At 41.2% G+C, this 20,922-nt stretch overlaps 1 protein-coding gene across 7 annotated transcripts in view; it reads left to right on the top strand.

Moving 5' to 3' along the window:
• RASAL2 (RAS protein activator like 2) overlaps positions 1 to 20,922 on the top strand; it is a 270,409-nt gene that overhangs the window by 108,488 nt on the left and 140,999 nt on the right. The window lies entirely within an intron of this gene.

Below are 20,922 nucleotides of genomic sequence, written 5' to 3'. Positions count from 1 at the left end.
TCCATATTAGGGTGGCTAGAATCAAAGAGTAGATAGCAACAAATATTGATGAGGATGTGGAGAAATCGGAACCCTTGTGCATTGCTGGTAGGGATGTAAAATGGTGCAGCTGCTTTGGAAAAGAACCAGGCAGTTCCTCAAACAACTAAACATAGAATAACCATATGACTCAAGTTGTACTTCTAGATAATTACTCAGCATAAATGAAAACATATGTCTACATAAAAACTTGAACATGGGCGTTTATAGCAGCATTATGCATGAGAGCCGAAAGGTGGAAACAACTCAAATGCATGGTGACCGACGAATGGAACGCAGTGTGGCATATCCCTACGATGGCGGACTGATGCCTGCTACTACGTGGACGAGTCTTTAAAAATGTTATGCAAAATATAAAAACCCACGAATTATATGATTCCATTCATATGAAATAACTATAAGGGCTACACGTATAGAGATCAGGGGCTTCTTAGGGGTGAGGAGGGGAATGAGATGAAGTTGAGAGTGAAGCATGATGGAACTCCTTTTGGAAGTGATGAAAATGTTCCAATAATCAGCGCAGGTGGCGGCTGCCCAGATGGGAATATACGACGAGCCATCCAATCGTGCACTTAAACGGGTGGAATGTGTTCTCCGTGAAGTGTATTTCAGTAAAGCTATTATGAAAGAATTATCTCTTTCCAAGTAAGTTACACATGCGTTCATGTCACAGATACTGTTAAACTACTATACTGCGATTTAGTGTGGAGTGCAGCTACACACAGCCTTCGCAGTTTGAGCTAACTGGAAAAAAAAAATTCTATTTTAGACCTAAATGTGAGGTTTGTTTTGCTTTCTTAATAGATGTCAATTTTGTTACTTTGAAAATAAATGTAATAATCGTTGTTTTAGCACACTCAGAAATCTGAGAAAGTGTGGTGTCTTTTGTGTGTATTTGTTTTCAGTCTTGTCTTCTTGTACAGTCTTAACTTTTGTTAACATTTTATAGAGTTCTTATTAAGACTTCTGTTCAGTGTTGTACCAAATCGTACAAATCAAATTGTGTCAGTAATACAAAAAACGTCATTTGACAAGTAGAAATTTAAACCTGAATGTGAAAGATGACATGGTAGTGAACCAAAGAATGACATATAAAAGGCAACTGTTGTTAAGGAAATGGGTTTAATAAGGATGTATTTTTAAAATGTTATGATTTTAGGGTACTTTTTATTCACCTTGTTCTTGCTAAAGTTGATTAGAATTTAAATATTGTCTTAATATATTTATTTAAATTTTTCATTATGTTTAACACCATGACTTGGCTCTCAGCTTTTAAAATCAATTAGCTGTGCAATTCACACAAAACCGTTTTTAGCATCTTTCAAAGAAGAAAAGACGTGTCAGCTTACAAGTAAAACTGTTTTACCTTATTTTATTTCTATAACTCATAGTCTTTCTGTGTTCTAAATATGTAACTTCGCTAAGATACCCAGAGTATTCGTCTTCTAATAGTCATACCATAACTTCTAAGACATTTGCAGTCACGTACCTGCGTGTCAACGTTGGCTGGAGCCAGACGCGCACCCTCAGGAAATTCAGCTTGGCAGTGAATTGCAGAGCACAGGACCTGTGACCTGGCTCTTTGTTCTGATTATTGCCATTGAGAAGTGTTTTTTAACCTCCCTTTTGCTTCAGCCTTGTACTAGTACTTCACTAAATTTAATAGATACCTTTCTCCATACTTCCTTATTAATTCTCAAGAGGAGACTGGTGACAAAGTATTTGTTACTTTTGGAGGCCTTAGGGGACTTACATTGTATAAAGCCCACAGTAGCTTTCTAAAATTAAAATAAAATCTTAAAATCTTACATCTGTCTCATATTTTGAGGGTCTTCTAATCGCCCTTTACACACACCATTCCTATTCCTGTCTGTTAAAAGAAGTTTTAAGAACAGTTAAATAAACCACTTGCCTAAGATTCTGACTTTTTCAAAGATTAGATCAATGTAAGATGTATCTTCAAAGTACCAAGCAATGTGTAAGCTCCCTAAAATATATTTTAAAATATATTATAACAAGCTCCCTAAAAATATATTAATAACTTGACTTAAAATAGGCATCTAACACAAAAGAGTCTATGCCAAAAGAGTTTGTAACAAATAAGATTTTTTAAAATGCAAAAATGACTAAATGGAAACTCCCTTTGCCCTGTCACCGAGGCATTTGAACCATGTAATATGAGTTACTATAAGGAGAGAAGCTGCAGGGTGTGGCTTTCCACTGGTGTGGCTCGGAGCTGCCTGCGCCTGCCTCGTCAGACAGCTCAGGGGAACTCTGACGGCAGCCTGGAAGTTCCTCCTCTTTTCCCCGTCTGCGTTTGAGAAGTACATACTTAAAATTCTCATCTCCTAAACAGGAAAATGAGAACTTTGGAACTATCGAAACTCTAAATGGCACACGTAATTGATTGAAAACATGCCACAAATGAAGTTGGTGTAAAGACAGTGGAACTATTTAGATCTAACCCCGGATAAAGAGATATTGGAGAAGAGCTGAGGTATAGACCTTCTATAACCGTTTAGCCTAAATACTAAATGCCGCCTTTGAAGGGGGAAAATTATAAAGGGCTATAAACTTGTTTGACTTTCAACAACGATATAGTCGGTCATACTAAGCCCATGTTTCCATGTTGTGGTAGTTGTTCTAGCTGGAATAAAACAAGTTCACATACTAAATTCACATGTAAGTTCAAGGCTAATATTAAGTAAGGAAAAATAGCTTTCCTAGGAAAGTCATACAGGAAGAAATTATTTTTTTATGTTACTAAACGGGTACTCCGTAACACAGAGGCACATTATTTTTTATGTTACTAAATGGGTACTATTAACCCAGAGAGGCATTACTGTACGGATTAATCAGAAGTGTTTATGTGCACTGCATTTTAAACATCAATACTGTGAACTTTCATTAAAGGACTGCAGGCCGGCTCTGAGTCTTTCTATTAATAGGGCTGTGTGTGTTCTTAATCCTCTTTTTTGCTGTCGTTATGTTGAGGATATAGAAATGAATAATTGAATGAATGAGGAATGTTGCTGAGTATATTATTTGGAGGAATTATTGGAGCGAAATCAGTGTCCTTTTCCTGTTGGAAACGGTGACTTAAATGGAGAGAAAGTGGGCAGGCTTCTGGTATTGTTTGGAAGGTCGAGCCCTTGGGTTTATGTAACTGCAGGGCATTTAAGTCCCTGGTATCCATGGAAACATAAACTGTTTGTGATACCAATTGGTGCTTCTGTTTCAGTGATGTCATACGATTTATAGATCCGCACAATGGATCTCTTGTTTGTGGACCTACAGAGGAGTTCGGATAAGTTTTGGGAAAGCACCTGAATAGCCACAGGAGTTGAGGGGGGAGAGAGAGAGAGAGAGGGAGGGACAGGGAAGGAGAGAGAGAGAGAGAGAGAGAGAGAGAGACAGGGAGAGACAGGGAGAGAGAGAGAGAGAGACAGGGAGAGGGAGAGGGAGGGAAAGAGGGAGGAGGGAGAGAGAGAGAGAAAGAGGGAGAGGGAGAGAGAGAGAGAGTTTTCTTTCAGGCTTTCCTTTTATGAAGCATGACAACCTACTATTCATTCTTTAATCCTTTGAGTTTGGATTCAACTTTTTAAAAAAAATTATTGATTTTAGAGAGAGAGAACGAGAAATACCGATGTGTTGTCCCACTTATCTGTGCATTCACTGGTTGCTTCTTGTAAGTGCACCGACAGGAGATCCAGCCTGCAACCTTGGGGTGTTGGGCTGACATTCGCCCAACTGAGCTACCCAGCCAGGGCCTGGATTTGACTATTTTTAAAAAGAAAAAAAAGTCACCCACCAAAATTTCTTACTGTTTTCCATTCTTGTGATTGCATTTGAGAAGTATATACACGTTTTTGTACTAGTTGAAACTTTTAGAGAAACAGATGAGGATTCACTGCTCTTCTCAAGTCTAGCCCTCAGCTGCGCAGTGGTAGGTAGAGGCCTGTAGAGCTGGGAGTGTTTATACAAATTGGGTGGATTAAAACAGTGCCATTAAGAAGATTATTTTCTTTTTTCCTTCCTCTCCCTTTCTGAGGTAGTAGGTAGGCTGACCTATATGATGTACATTAAGTTTAGCAAACACGCTTAAATAAAAGAATGTGTTTCTGCCCTTATATTTACTTCTGCTTCTCACGGTTTCTGTGGCCAGAAGTTTGCTCTTCCTTTGTGAAGGTTTGCATCAGTAATGATGTGTAGATTCGTGGTACAGTTTAAATCCGTTTCTTTCTGTGGCATTTTATTACAGTATTTTTAGCGTCAGTAGTCTTGAATTGGAATAAGAAATGAATTTGTTATTTCAAATGTGTGAAGTAAGAGGAATAATGAGAGCGAACATTTACTGAAGGATTATAATATGCCAGGTACTGTTCTAAATGCTTAAAGTTTCTCTTCGAATCCTCACCACCTCCCTGTGAGGCAGGAGCTGTGTTGTTCCCATGCTAACGATGAGGAAACCGAGGCACCGGGAGGCTTAGTTTCTTGACTAGAGTTGTGCAGCTGGTGAGCCACAGAGCCCAAGTTCCTTTTCAGGCAGGTTAACCATCAGAACCGTGATATCCCTCAATAACAGCGGTATGAGAGCCAGCATTTATTGGGCACTTTCTGGGTGCCAGGAATTGAGACATTGTTTTCAGCTCTTTCTAGTGCATTAATGAAATAACCTAAGTTGGGGACGTGGGTCCTGCTATGACCCTTGGCCTCACTCTGCCAAGTTTCTGTGCTTTGATACCCTCTTCTCAAAGGTCTTTGTAAACAATTCCCATGTGCTGAAAATCAGGGTTGAGTTGTGTTAAGCTGACCTACATAAGATTACCACAGGGGTCAGTGTGTACCAGGGAACTATGAGTTAGTATCACCTTCCTATGTATTCAAGTACAGTGTTACTTATGGGGGAAATTAAAACCTTAGAGTCAGATGAAGCATAAGTTTCAACCCGATGTTCCAAATGCTACTTAGATATTTTTTAAAAAAGAGATAAAGAAAAAGTGTATAGTCGGCATTTCTGTTCTGATTCCTAGGGTCTTTAAGTAGACTCGATAGTTAAAAATAGGTGGCTCCCTAGTAACAGGTGGTTCTCTAACTAATAATAGAGGAAGTCAAGCATCTGTGGACTCAAAGTTAGTATCTCTATGCCACCCACACTCCAAACTGTGATCGAGAAGTGGAATTATGGACGTATTGAAGTGGTTTAAATATTGTTTTCCCCATGAACTTGATATCCATCAACTTAGTTTGGAGCTTCCCTTTAACCATTCTCTACTTTGGTAGGACCTAGCTACATATTTTCAAAGTAAATAACGTTATGTTAAAATTTAATCTGACGTCAGAGTAGATGTACACAGTTCCAAGTTTGCACTACAAGGGTTGGGATGAAAAAGAGCAGTTAGGTCCACCCATCGGCTCGGCTCCTTTCCGCTCCGTGGCAGCGCCCACCCTCCACTCAGTCGGAGGTTTTCCCTGGCACTTGCCTTCACGTGTTTAAAATAACTCGTGCATTCACACGTGTGCACATGCACACATCAAAACAGGTAGACTTACGTAGTTCCAAGTTCCCTTTGCTTGGCACTGTTCTCCACTTCTAATCTTTTGCAAAGTTCTCTCCACACACACACAAACCCATGATCTTATTCCCTTTTATAATTGAGAAAATGAAGTCTCAGAGAGGTTAAATCTTTTACCAAAAATAATGGAAATAGCAAATGGCAGATTTGAATCTACGCATCTGATTACACAGCTAAATTCGTGTTTCATATAAGTCACATTTGTTCAGAGTGGATATGTACAGCGATTTCCCCCTCCTTTTCAATCTCAAATGGTTATTAATAATAACAGACTTTCATTTTGCGTTCAGTATGTGTGAGGCACTTTGTTAAGCACTTGACATGTATTATCAAATTCGAACCTCACAAAATCCCTGAGAAAGGAGGTGCTTTGGCATCCTTATTTTAAAGATGCAGAATTTAAAGTTCAGTTAGGTTGAATAATTTGTCCAAGGTCACACAACTTATAAGTGGAAGACTTGTGAGTATAATTTTTGTTGAAATATTATATGCATAGAGAAAAGTGCGCAGATCCTATGGCTTTGATGTATAGATTGGTGGATTTGCATAAAGGTGACAAACCTGAGTAACTTGCAGGAGATACAGGACATTCCTAGCGTCCCGGAAACCCACTTTATGTGCAGAGAGTAACTGCGATGCTGACCTTCTATATCATAGGTGAATTTTATTTAGCTTCGAACTTTAAGCAAAATTGTATCTTTTACATCTGACTTCTTTTGCTCAATATTATGCTTGTGAGCTCCATACCTGTTCTTATTACATGTAGTTGTTTTTCATTCTCATTGGTGTATAATATTCCACTTTACGAATTACCGCAATTTTCTTATCCATCCCACTGTTGGTGGGCACTGGAGCTGTTTCTACTTTTGACTGTTATGGATAGTGCTCTGAGCGGTCCTGCGCGTGTCCGTCGGTGGAAATGTGCCCACCTGTCTGCTGGGTACATAGGAGTAGGACTGTTAGGTGTGCGCGTGTTCAGTATTAGTAGATACTGTCCAGCAGTTTTCCAACATGGTTGTACCAGCTCACCTCCACCCTGCGCTCGCTCCCCGCCCTCACCAACACTTAGTGTCTTTTCCATTTTAGCTCTTCTGGTGGGTATTAGTAATTCGCATTTCTCTGGTGGTTAATGAACTTGAGCACCTTTTTACATGTTAACTGGACATTTGGATTTCTTTTTTTATGAAGTAGCTCTTCAAGTCTTTGGCTTATTTTTTTTATTGGGTTCCCTGCCCTTAACAGAATGTATTGATTTTCCTCACCCTGTTCCCCCTTTTTCTGAGACAAAAACTTTAAACTTTTCTGGATTTTTATTCTGGCATTTATACATCATCTTAATTCTAAATAGTATGTATATATTGCTGCTCTTTATTCATCAATTTTAGAGTTTTTCATTGATTTTCTGTTCTGGTGGATGAGGATCTAGCTGTTATATACAATCATCCTAACTTCCTCACCATAGTTATATATATATATGTATATTTTTTAAAATCAGTATTCAGTGTTCAGCCAGTATTTAATAAACAATTAGTATTTTGAAAAAGCCAGTATTCAGTTCAACTTTTAAAAATCAGTACTCAGTGTTAAAAAAATATATTTAAATCAGTATTCAATACTTACCTATTTTTTAAAAATCAGTATTCAACTACATTAGGCATGGTTGAATATCATTGTGCACTTCATATATATATATATGTAAAGGAAATATATATAATATATATATAAAGGAAATATATATAACATATATATGTATATAGGTTAAGAATGGCCTTGGTTTCTCTTTTGTACCTATTGTTACTTCCGCCTCCCATACCTTTCCGTAGGCTTGCAGTGCAGTGTTACTCAAGGGCAGTAACATCAGGTGATCGATCAGGTCGTACTTTATTCCATTTTACTTTTCTTCTCTCTTGGTAATACCTTCCATGGAGCCCCCTTGTCTTCCTGTGTTTCAGACTGCCTCCTGAAGGGCTGTCATCCTGGGTATTTCTTTGCTGTCACCTTTACAATTCCTTTTGCCTTTCTCTTCGGTTGGAAGCCACGAATCACCGTAAGTCTTCCTCTCTTGAACTGTCCCAGTTCCGCTGGAGCACGGCCTCCAGTGGGCGTAGGAGACGGCGCAGCAGCTGGAAGCACAGCCAGGACAGCTTTCAGCGCGAGTCCCTGTAGTCGGGACTGCTAGTACCTAGTCACCCACCGCTGTCTCTCTTTCTCCCTGTGTCGTTTTGAGACTCGTTTCTCTCCTTTCCTGGGCTGGAGTGCCTGTTTCTGGTGGTGGTGGTGGTGGTGTGCTTGTTCATTGTCTGCTTTCTATTTTCTTAGTTCACTTCCTGTTATGGCTGAGTGTGTCCTCCCCAGAGTAATTTATGGTAGGGCCCTAACCCTCAGTGGAACTGTAGTTTGGAGATAGGTCCTGGGAGGAGGGGATAAAGGCTGAGTGGAGTCACAGGGGTGGGGCCCTGAGCTGACAGAGCTGCTGCCTCTGTAAGAATAGGAAGAGATACTGCTTTTTCTCCATCACGTGAGGTCTCGGCGACAAGGCCACCGTTGGCCAGCACCTTGATCTTGGATTTCCCAGCCTCCAGATCTGTGGGGAAATAAGTGTTCTGTGGTTGAAGCCACCCAGTCTGTGGTACTTTGTTATGGCAGCCCAAGCAGACTAATAACACTCCTTTGTTGTGAAGGAGGATGTGTTATAGCAGCTTCCTGAGAAGCAGTGCATGGTGGGCAAATATGATGCCTTGAAAATCTAAAAAATATCTTTATTCTTTCCTCACACTTGATTGTTAGTTTGGCTAAGGGAATAACGTAGGTTAGAAATCATTTTCTTACGGAATTTTAAAGGCATTGCTCCATTGTCTTCCAAATTCATGTGTTACATTTGAGCAGTCTAGATCCATTTTATTCCCTGAGATTTGCATGTGAATTTTTCCCCCTCAGTGCTGTGTTTTGGTGGGCATCTTCTTCACCAGTTTTTCTGGGCTCTGAGAGGGTTTCAATCTGGAAATTTATATCCTTCAGTGCCGTGAAATTTCACTAAGAATTTTCTCTTCTATTATTTTTATGTTGAATTTCCTGGATTGGTTTCTCAATTTTCTTCTCCCTTTTTGCTTTCTTTCAGTTTATTTTGTATTGATTTCAGGTGTATAGCTTAGTGGTTGGACAAATACTTTACATAGTGTTCCCCTCGATATTTCCAGGACCCCAACTGGCACCACACAGAGATACTGCAATACTATTGGCTGTATTTCCTATGCTTTACTTCTGTCCTTGTGACTGTTTTGTGATGCCAGTTTGTGCTTCTTGGTCCCTATCACCCTTCCTCTCTCTTCTTTTTTCTTTTCCATCTTTGTCTTCTGGTTCTACTTTCTGGGATATGTTCTGAACTTTATCTTCTAATCATGCTGCTGAGTTTTGGTGTTTATTTCTGCTGTTGTTTTTACTATGCAAAAGCTCTGTTTAGTTTTACAAATGTTGCTTTTTATAAAAAAAAAATACCCTGTTTTTGTTGCACAGATGCCATTTCTTGCCATATCTCCTTAAGGATAATGATGATTGTTTTATCCCCGGTTACTTGTGCCTCCTTCGAATTGCCTTTTTCTGTTGTTTTGATCTGTTTTCTCATACTAAAGGCTTTCTTCTGATCTCTGGAAATCCTCATTCACTCCAGATTAAGCAAGGGGAACTGGGAAAGCCTCATGATGGTCTGAGTGTGAGGTGGAGGCTTGTCCACCGAGGGCTTTAAGGTAATTTGGATGGGCTGTTCGTTGGGGAAGCCCCTTTTCTTGGTATCTTTGGTTCTTTCCTCTTGAGCTGATCCAATACCCAGAGTGCTCTTCTAATGCCTGCCTGAGGATAAAAGTGTCTGCCAGTTCTGACAGTCAAATCTTGGGGGGTGGGGGGTACTTTGGGGGAAACACTTCTTGGCATTCCTTACATGTTTCAGCATGTTCTTCTCAGTTGTGACCATCCTTTAGTTCACCCAGTATTTTACCCTTCCAAGAGGGCAAACCTCGCTCTTTTCCTGGGGTTGGAGAGGGGTAGTTACCTGTAGAATAAATCAAGGGAGAGGATTTTTGGACTCTGACTGATTCCTAAATCATTTCTACCCAGTTCTTCTATAAGGCCACCCTTCCTCCCCATGCAGAGATACCTAGTGCTGCCTAACCCTGAACTTTGTGAAGATTCTTTGGTGTAAATTGGGTTGGTTCTTAGCTTTCCTCACTCTTAACCTAAGATTTAATTTTCTCAGGCCTGATAAGTCAGTTACCATGTGAACATACTCTTTCTAACCTCTAAAGTTTCACTTATTTTTTTCTTTACTTCTGTTTTCTCTGTTCTTTTGGGGTTTTGTCTGTCTCTATGTCTCTCTTATCTTTCTCTCTCTCTCTCTACATATATCTATATCTATATCTATATATATCTTTTTAAAAAATAAGCATTTGTGGAGCTCTTGAAGCAATCCCAGGTTCTTCTGTAGGCAGGGGTTAGAGGTCTTGGACCCAGATACACAGATCTAGTTTTTGACTTGATTTTTTTTTTTTTTTTGACTGGATGTGACCCAAACTATCTATATTCATCAGCATCTCCCTCAAACCTGATCTTCTTCCAGAATTCCTAATCTCAGTAAATGACCCCGCCCCATTCACCTCTCAACAAAACACAAATCAGTGCTGTCATTCATCTGTTTAAAATCCTTCAGGGGCCTTCTTTCCTTTCCAGGATCAAGGTCAACACCCTTTACCTCTGTATGACCTTGGCTCAGGCTATCTCACCAGCCTCCCATCTCCTCGCTCAAACCCCTTGCTCCCTGTGCCTCAGACTTAGGGGCCTCCTTGGCAGATTGTCGGAGGAGCAGAACCACTTTCTTCCTCAAGGGCTTTTGGGCCCGCACTTTTATTTGCCTGAAATGCTAACACCGTTGTCCCTCGTATCCACTGGGGATTGGTTCCAGGACCCTCTGCAGATACCAAAACCCCTGGACGCTCAAGTTCCTCATAAAACATGGCATAGTATTTGTGTGTAACCTACACACATCCCCTTGTGTACTTCAGATCATCTTTGGATTACTTACAATACCTACCGTAAATGCTATGTAATAGTTATTATACTGAATTGCTTAGGGAATAATGACGAGAAAAAACCTGTACATGTTCACTACAGACACAACCATCATAGGCCTAACTACAGAGTATACATCAGCAACAACGTTTTTTCCGAATATTTTCAGGTGCTTTCGGTTGAGTCCATGTATGTGGAGACTCATCCGTACTTACACTCCCCTCCACCTACTGCTCCCAGCTGCAGTAATTCCCCAGACCAGGTTCATTGCTCTTTTGATAATGCTCTCACAGCACCCTGTACTGCATTTTGTAGTGTTTATCATAATTGCTTAAATTAATTGCATACCAATTGTGCAGTATTTGACCCATCTTCTGAATTTAAGTTCCTTTTGCTCAGTGACGAGGTCGGTCTTGTTCACGGTCACATCCCCAGGCTGGAGTGCAGTGCTCCGCACACAGCACACACATCCCTACAGCACAGGGGGCAGACACAAGGCCCGCGGGCCAGTCCGGCCCTCCACCTTGTTTCTCCCCGGCGGCAGCGCCGAGCTCTCGCTTCGCTGTTAAGGAGTAGGCACATGTATACAGTCCTAAAATTACATTCGGCCCCTGGAAGGCAACCATCGTGAGCCTGATGTGGCCCCCGGTGAAAATGAGTTTGACACCCTTGACTTACAGGATTCAAAACAAGGAGAAGTTACATTAATATGCTGGAAAAAATTCTAGATTGCTTATCAGAATAACTAAGTTCTAAGAAAACTGAACTGGATGTGTCATTTTGAGCAAGTAATTTCATATCTCTGAGCCTCATTTAGTTAATCTGTGAGCTGAGAGTGTGATTTCCTGACCTTGCAGATATCTTTCAATCCTGATTTGCTTCCCGAAGGACATCCCTCTTCCTCTTCTGTGCATTTCTTTTCCTCTTGACCTTCATTTTTATTTCTTCTCCTACTTGATACTCATCATTATTTGTTTTCCTGTATTCATTCTTTTCTCTTTACTGTCTATATGTACTGTGAATTTTCAACATCCAAATATTTGCCACAGTGACTTGGGAATGTTTAATCTAAAATTGACTATCCAAATTAAAATATCGTTCTGATTGCTTCTCGGCCTTTTGGCTAAGATCAAGTGTAAAATATCGTTCTGGCCAAAAATACGAAGCCGTACGTGAACCTGTGCAAGAAAACATGGGCATACTGTCATCCTGTGTCGTTTATTTTCCCAGCAGGACTGGTTCCTGATCGTGTTGTTTAAAGGTTCCACACAATCTGAGTGTCTCTGGAGATACTGGGGAAGCCTGTGGAAGGCAGGCGAGCCTGGAGCATTGGAAAAGCTCCTGCGGTAGGAGCAAGGACGGAAGAGATAAAGGCTGACGGGAGAGAAAATGACAAGAGACGTAAAAACGTGCCTGCGCCTGGGTCCCCGTGTACTCTGTGTGTGATTTTCACCTGTTTGAGAGAAAACATAAAATGATGGGAGTGTTGTTAGTTCAGAAAGACTTGTTAGGTCATTTTTTTGTTGTGCTGTTTGCATTCATTATGAATTACGAACAGATTATTGTTTATTTACCTTACCACACATGTTTGCAGTATAAGGAAAATGGAACTTGAACCTGATACTGTGTACTGTGCACAAACGGACCCGCTAACAAGTTCATCGAATGTAAATGGTTTTGTGTGTTTATTTTCAATTTAGTAATTTTTGGTGGGGTGTACATAGGGGTTTAAGAATACTTAACAATACTTGGGAATTTTAGATGCGTTTGAACTACATTATTCTTTTTCCACTTAAAATCAGGATGTGGTCTCCTTTTACGTGAAGATTTGCCATCCGACACATTTTCAGGAATGAATTAGGTTTGGGTAAGAGGGATGTCAGTTCTGTTTGTGTTGATTGTATTGAGAAAAGGCTAAATGCTTGCTTTTGCTGCTTTATAGTCTCTTGTTGTAGGTGTTTGTTCTTTCCTCTTCATTTGAGGTCAGCGGCTTTGGATAAAAAGAGGTTTTTCACTTGGAATGCTAAGTCAGCTAAGTTGTTGCAGGCTCTAGCTGATTGAATTGGGTTGGTGACTTACCAGCAAGTGACTATAGGATTCCTGAGAGAAGTTTATGTTATCTCCTTGATAGCTTTGACGGTAATAAGCTCAGTGATTGGTGATTCAAACAGGTCCCAACACAGAAGAGGTGCGTATTAGCGCTGTGTTCTATTCCAGTGGACGCTGGCTGCGGAGAGAGGTAGAGCTGTTACCAGTTTCAATGCTGCCAGACTGTCGATGAGATTTATGCAGTCTGCCTTCCTCTGCTCCCTTAGAGAGAGAGTGCCGCCTCAGCCCTGGCTGTGTAACCAGTTGCTAAAACCTCAGAAACTGATCTCGCCAATGTGATAAACTATCTCCGCTTTTTTTCCCCTTCTCTGCTGAGAATCACACTCCTTTAAAAGCTCTTATTCTTTCCCCACAGCAGCTGTTTCTAAAGAAACGTGATGAGATTCAGTCCCAAAGAGGCAAGCATGGGGTCTATTAGTATAGGAAGAGGTACTAAATACAACAAAAGGGACGAGTATGAAATGGTGTTTGAGGTGAATTCTGAGTGTAGTTCATTTTTCTACCAGTAACAGGGACATCGGACATGAGAAGGATTTATGCAACACCATGGTTATGTATTACGGGCCAGACTACTTTCTTTCACTTTTCTTAAATTTGCACTGTACTTGACTACTGAAGAAAAACTTTTCCTTTTAAAGATTCACATACAAATGAATTATTCTATTTTGAGTGTGTTCTAGGTTTCTGATGGGGTGGGAATTTGAACTGTAGATGTGAGGGTTCTCTTAGGATTGAAGAGCAGGTTGTGATTGACGGCCATCTGGCATCTTGGTGCTGCCATCACTCATGACAGTCCGTTCAGTCACCTGGTCGGTGTAACTGCTGCAGCGGTGCTCGCCCCGCGTGGGAATTACGGGACTCACGCCTTCTCGCACGTCTGAGAGCGGAGGAAAACCGATCTGCTCTGCCTGCTGTTTCACGGCACACACGGTCGGTGCAGGGCACGCTGTGTGCTCGTGATGTGGGAGGGAGGAGCAAGTGGGCCAAGATAGGAGATGTTTGCCACCCTGGCTGTCTTCTTAAAAGATTACTTTTAGGTAATCTTATTACTTAGGCGATAGCAGCAAACTACTGTTGGTTCTTTTGAGAAGAGAGGTGTTACCTTTATCAAACATCGGATTGTCTGCTCTTAGACAGTCATGTTTTCAAGGAACTTGTTACATTGTTACCAGGTAATTTGCCAGCCCGCCATGGGGCAAAGTTAGAAGGCCCGTGGGTAGGTCTCCGTGCTGCTGAGACTAAGGGGTGGCAGTAGAGGGACTCTTTTGCAAACTTTAGACTAAAGGAACTCACTCACCAGAAGTGTCACCTGGTGTCTCCTGCCTGCCCTTGCTTCCTCTTAGGAAGGGTGACGGTAAGTGCAGGGGGTTGACTGACTAGACACTGGTGATCAGGTAGCTTGGAAATTAAGCCTCTGTAGCTGAGAAGGAAATGTAACTGGTTACCTAAGGTTGAAGATGACCTGACTGGTTTTATTTCTCCTTTCTGTGCTTTAAGAATGAAGTAGAATGACAAAGTATACGGAGTGGAGCAGAAGGAGGTTTACAGTTGTTCGTGTGGAAAATAATACAGTAATTAGCATAAGAGTAAACTCTTTCATGTGCTCACAACCATAAACTACCTTTGCCCCATCCTAGGTAGTTAACAGCATCTACCCTAGGTCTAGTGCAGACAGCATTAACTCACTTCCCAAATAATTTGGTCATATATCTCTACTGTCTAGTGGGCTGCTCCTGAGCAGCCTGTTCACAGTTATTGACATTGTTAACAATTGTTTCCACCTGGCAACTCTCGTCTTTCCTCTGTGGCGGCAGAAGCTGCTGGTAGAAGACAGCCAAGCGTACACCATGTTGTTCTGTGGCAAAGCAAGGATTTTATTTACCAGAAAAATAAAGAACTTCCTGTTCAAAATACAGCTTTTCAGTGGGCTTATTAATATGTTATTTTTAAACTTGAACTTTTGTTAAAACTATTTTAAACATCTTGGTAAGGCTAAAAATAGCCCTTTGTGTATTTAGGGAAATAGACGCATTCTTAGCTGGTTAAAGTGCTGTAGCTCTGTTTTAGTGATTCAGATGCATTTTCACTTCCATAAGAACGTTGTCACTTCATTTCTGAGACTTTAAAAAGCGATGCCTGTACTTTGAGTTCTAACCAAATTCAGAACTAAAACAAGTCTGGTCTTTGAAATTTGAATGCTGGGAAGAGCTTGCCATTTCCAAACCAGATGGGTGAACACACACACACACACACACACACACACACAGATCTTTCACAGCAGTTCAGACCCCTGCAATTTACAACAACTACTGAAATGTGTTTCTTTTTTAATGTGCTAACACCTCACCGACACAGATTTCCCAAAACTGTGGGGATTTTTTGTCTGTCTGTCTGTCCGTCCTTCGGTTGGTGCTAAGCATCACTGGACGTCTGTTGAGACCGAATGAAGTGTTAGAGTTTGCATTTTCGCTGGAGGAAGGAGTCTCTTTATCGAATCTTCTGTAAAGCTTGTTTTGGATGGTAGTAAATAGGTTTAGGATTCAACAATTGCATTTAACTTATAATGTTGGAATTTTTTTTTAAAAGTGGCTCGTAAAGGAAGTGATTCAAAAACAATGCAGATGGATTTCTAAGGAGCTGTAAGATACAAAAATAAAATTTCCCACAGCAATTTTTTCTTTGACATTCTCCATATTTGGGTCATGGACTTACTCTTTTCCATTCTACTCCTATTTCTGATTCCAACTGGAACTCTTTATTTATTCTCCTACTGTAAGTCTTTTGAGATACTTTCTAAGTCTGGAAGGGACAAGACGCTAACCCTTGAAGAGAAAAGTTGCTTTGTGGATATTTATAGATATGCCTAACGTAATTTCCAGCTCTGTCGTATCAGTTTTGTTTATCTGCTTTGTCAAGCAGTATGACAGGCCTCGATGCTCCCTTCTTTGGTTACAAGGAAGGATTACCACATACAGAGCAGCTCTGCTGTTGTTGTTTCCTTGCCAAGTAGGTACTAAATTTATATTGGCATTTGGAGAGGCTCAGAGTTTGATTTTTAGATTCACAGGTAGACAAAATAATCTGGTACAGTTGGCCCCGCTTATATTAACAGTTTCAACCAACTGCAGATCGAAAATATTGGGGAAAAAATCCCAGGAAATGCCATGAAGCACAATTTGAATTTGCCATGTGCTGAGCACTGTGCTGTATGTAGCCTAGATGCAAATACGGGTTATATGCAAATGCGATGCCGTTGTTTATAATGGGCGCCAGCCTCCGAAGGTTTTGGTATCTGCTGGAGTCCTGGAACCAACTCCCCCGCAGACACCTTGGGATACCGAATGCTGGTTTGAAATGATTGGATCTAATGGCTTACATTCAGTCTTTCAAATTCAATTCAGATTTAAAAGCTTCCCTCTTAGGTTTTCTTTCCTCCCTTTTTGAAAAACTTGCCTGTAGATCTCCCTGCTAAAACTGAGGTGCAATCAGGGTGTATAACCTGCTTTAAGAGCACTCATCAGTCTCCCTCTGTGTTAATTGCTCTTTTATTCTTTCCTCTCTTGTGCTGTTCCTCCCACACAAGCGGCTAGAGAGTCACCAGTGCTGTTGATTCTCATTTCAACTCCGGCCCCCACAACCCCGTTCCGTGTCCACTGTCACGAATCCACGGCCCTCATCCCCCGGGACCAGGCCACGGCGTAGTTCATCTCTCGTCCACTGTGTGAGACCTCTGGTCTCTCCCCACTTACTGCACCTTACAAGCAATTACCAGGTTTTCTTAGACTCCCACGTTGGCTTCCTTTTTTCTAAGCAGTGGGTTTAAAGTGTGGTCTGTGGAACCCTAGAATCTGAGGGTCCCCTTGATCTGCTAGGTTCAGATTTTGTTCCTTAATGAAACTCGGCCCCAACCTGGGTCGTTCTTTCTCACTGTGTGGACATCCGCACTGGGGATGCAGGGACACCTGGAGTAGACCTGAGGCAGAGCAGGGGTCACGGCAGTGGCACCGAGCTGCGCCAGCACTCAGCGACTTCTTCTCTGCCGCTCACAGTAGGGGAAAGAGCCAGTTTTGCGTAAGAATATACTCGAGCCCTGGCTGGCGTGGCTCAGTGGGTTGAGTGCCGGCCTGCGAACCAAAAGGTCCCCGGTTTGATTCCCAGTCAGGGCACACGTCTGGGTTGCCGGCTGGTCCCCAGTTGGGAGTGTGTGAGAGGCAACCACACATTGATATTTCTCTCCCTCTCTTCCTCCCTTCTCCTCTCTCTAAAAATAAATAAATACAATCTTAAAAAAATGAATATACTTGAGAAGTCATTGAAAATCCTTAATTTTATTACCTCTCAGCCCTAGAGGTCACATCGCTTTAACATTCTGTGTGCTGACTTGGGAGGTGCTCGGAGCTGCACACTGAAGTGCGAGGGTGATCACCATGGCACACGCTTGTGCAAAATGAGAGGATGAGCCGCAAGCCGAACGTGCCGCTTGTTTTTCACGGAGTACCAGTTTCACTCGAGAGAACAACTGATGAACAAACTATAGTTACTCAGTCTTGGTTATTTGGTAGACATTTTCCGGGAAAAGAAACTGTCTTCAACCTGTCATTGAAGGGATGAAACAGCAGCATTTATTGCCAATGATAAAATTCAAGACTAAAGATGAAAACCAATATTTTTGGAACCTTGAATCAGCCACTGCTCCCCAGTATTTAAAGCCTTTTCTGATGAGATCATTGCTTTTCTGAATGTTAGCGAATGTGAGTTTGGGGTATTATGTAATGAAAAGTGTCAACATTTAGAAGATCTGCAAAACCAATAAATGAGCTGATGTTTTCTAAATGGTCGATGCATAATGTTGCAGCCTTATGCACCTGGATAAAAGACCCACTCAAAGGGCAAAGGAGACCCGTGATTTTTAATCTAACAGAGTAAGAAAAGTTCATTGATGGGATGTCAGATTCCTCATTTTACTCACTTTTGAGAAGCAACTGCTCGTCAGGTTTCAGCATAGTATTAAAAAAAAAGATGATCCACAGTTATCTAAAAGTGCTATTAAAATACTCTTCCCTTTTCCAACTGCCGTGTCTGTGTGAATCCAGATTCTCTTCATCTACTTTCACCAAGAAGCACAAAGCAGCAGAGTGAGTGTTGGACCAGAGTAAAGAACCCGGCCGTCTTCAGTTCGGCCAGACTTCACGGAGATTCGCAAAACCAAACGAGCGTCACTCCTCTAACTTATTTTTCTTTCTTTTTTTTTTTTTTTTTGGAGGGGGGAAGTTACATCTCATTAAAAATGTGTTATTTATATTAACATGCAGTAGGTTTGTTATCATGAAGTGAATAAATATTTAGAATTTTAAAAAAAATTTCTGACATGGTAAATACTGATAAATGTAACCCACATAAACAAAAGCTCTTTGAAGTCCTCAACCATTTCAAGAGTCTAAAGGGATCCTGAGACTTTTTTTAAATGAGAATAACTAGTCCACATGAAAATATCCAGTCTTGGTGCAGTGCTTTCCAAAAGAATCCATTCAGTAAACTCTGATTCTTTTTAATGTTTCTAAAATTATTCAACTTTTGTAATGAGGCCACCATCCAATGTCCTTAGCATCCTTGTAGGAATGAGACAGGGTACATCTAATTTTTTGCCAGTGTTTTTGTTAAGATTCTTATTTGTAATTCTAAGTTAGTTTTCCTTTTCTCTAGTGAATTTTAGACACTACATATAATTGGAAGTCAAAAATGAGAAGTATGTCACTAGAGCAAGCGAGAGAGAGAGATTGGTAGAATCGGTCAGGTAAAACGGGGCATTAGTCTGAGCTTGTCCTGTTAATATAGCTCAGGATACAGCCTTTACAAATACCCTCTTAAACCTTAAATTTAGCCATAGAAATGAGGACAGGATAGAATGAATACATTAAATCTATGGGTTATTTTAAATTTGTTTTATCTGGTTATTTAAAATGCCTTTTAAACCTTAATCCAGAAGTGCTAAAAAGGATCCCAAAGAATCACTTACTCTAACTTCTTTCTTGTTTTCTTTCTCGGTATGCATCTCATAGAATTGTCAAAAAGTAGGCACAGGAAAAAAATAATGGGAAACTATAAAATTTATAGCCTGGCTAATTAATCTCATAATTTAGACAAAAAAGATGTAGAGAAGTATTACTCCCTCCTACATTCTGCCTACAGCACTTGGGGGGGCTCAGGGTCCCCAAATGCTTTATAAGCTATTGTCCTGGGTCACAGTACCTCAAAGAAACTAGGAACGGAGGTCAGGTTGGGGAACGGGACCATGAGACAGTGAACACCACACAGGGAAATTGGGTGCCGATGCTGACTCATCTTTCGTCAGGAAACGTGAGTTATGCTATAAATATAGTATCCTGTATTCTAACTTGTAGGTGCAGAGTCGGTCAGTATCTTCTTGCTTAGTCGAGAACATAAGCTGGCTGTTCAAATTAGATTGCAGTGGGCAGCTTAGGTCACCCCTGGCTAACTTACATAAGAAGGTTAGTCATTTGAATGAAAACTTGTCTGGGCCACAAAACCACCACATTTCCACATAAAGTAGGTGTATCCTCTCTGTTGAGATCGTCTTGGCATTTGTTCTAAAAATAGGCCTACACTGTGGTGAAATCTAACCCAGTTGTTTGTCCAAATCGTGTTAAGAAAATCAACTTTGACATGGCTTTTAAGTATAGGCAAGAATCTCCTATCATGTCAAAAAGGATTCAGAGTCAGTGCCCTCGAAGCCTTTCGTGATAATTTGAGGACATTTTGATGGATAAAGGAAACTTTAAAGTAATGTAAGATGCTGCCCTGGCTGGTGTCACTCGGTTGGCTGGAGCTTCGTCCCGTAACCGAAAGGTTGCTGGTCTGATTCTCGGTCAGGCCCCATGCCCAGGTTGCGGGTTTGATTCCCAGATCCCTGGTCTGGTCAGGTAGGGGAGGTGACCGAGGCAACTTGATCGCTTCCCCTCTCTCTCACATCAATGGTTTTCTCTCTCTCTAAAAGCGATGAGATAAAAACTGTCCCTGGGTGAGGACAAAAGCACATGAAAGTAAAATAATTTAAGATGCTTAGCATACAAGGTGAGAGTCGGGGGTGGGGAAGAGCTGGGGTGGACCAGAGAGGCTGCGGGTGCAGTGTGTCCTGCTGTGCACAGTGGGGAGGAGATGGAAGCAGGGGAAGAGGGGAAAACAGTGAACTTCTAAGAGTTCGCAACATGTCCAGCCAAGCCCTAGTGACACTTAAGTCCTTTGACTTTGAATTATTTTGGAGGGTAGTTGATAAGCTCCCCCAAACATGCAGAGCAACGCATGTAGGCAGATGTAGAAAGAATAGGAAGTTAAGCAGAAGGAGCATTGAAGATAAGGGGCCGAGGAGCTAGACACGCACCTCACCACCCGAATTACTGACTTGTTGTTTGCTTTCTCTAGTGCTCAGGCCATCGTTACGCATGTTTGGGTGCTATGGTACAAAACCTGTAGGAAATCACTTTAGTTTCCTTGCAGGCAGGCCATACCGGGAATACCTGTCATCCTGTGATAAAGAGGTTGAAAGTCTGTGGAGAGTCACAGTGATGCAAACACTCATGTAATAGATACAACGGGCTTGTTTATGACCTGCAACTCTCCTGCGCTCTTGGGTGTTCGTTCCCTAATTCCTTCAGTCTGACGTGCTCCTCCAGCGTAATTAAACAGTGATCACGAATGCAGTTTAAATGGTCCCTGCAAGTCTGTTTATGAAAGGAATTGGTCCTTCATGGCTAAAGAACTTGGACTGTATGCATTGAACTATCATAAAAGTCTTATTTAATGGATCTAATGCATGTTTATGATGAAGATAGGATAGGCTGTTCCAGGGTTGACAACAGCCCAAACGAGTGAACAGTCCATATCAAGAATGTTACAGTGACAAAGTAATAGTAACCATTCAGTACTGTAGAGGGGAATGAGACATTCAGAAGAGTCGAGACATTTAGCTTTGACCTTGTATCCCTCCACCTCTAAGAGACACGGTGGTAATATGTTTAGATCTTCCTTGAGGAAATTGCTTCCTATGAATTTAAGCCATCACTGGCCTCTAGTGGTAATATGCTATAGTTTAAACATTTCTAATTCTTATGAGTGACTAGAG

This window comes from Desmodus rotundus, chromosome 12 (assembly GCF_022682495.2).
Source record: "Desmodus rotundus isolate HL8 chromosome 12, HLdesRot8A.1, whole genome shotgun sequence".
Lineage (NCBI taxonomy): Eukaryota > Metazoa > Chordata > Mammalia > Chiroptera > Phyllostomidae > Desmodus > Desmodus rotundus.
Note: the sequence above shows the minus strand (reverse complement) of the source record. Positions and strands in the feature narration are given on the sequence as shown.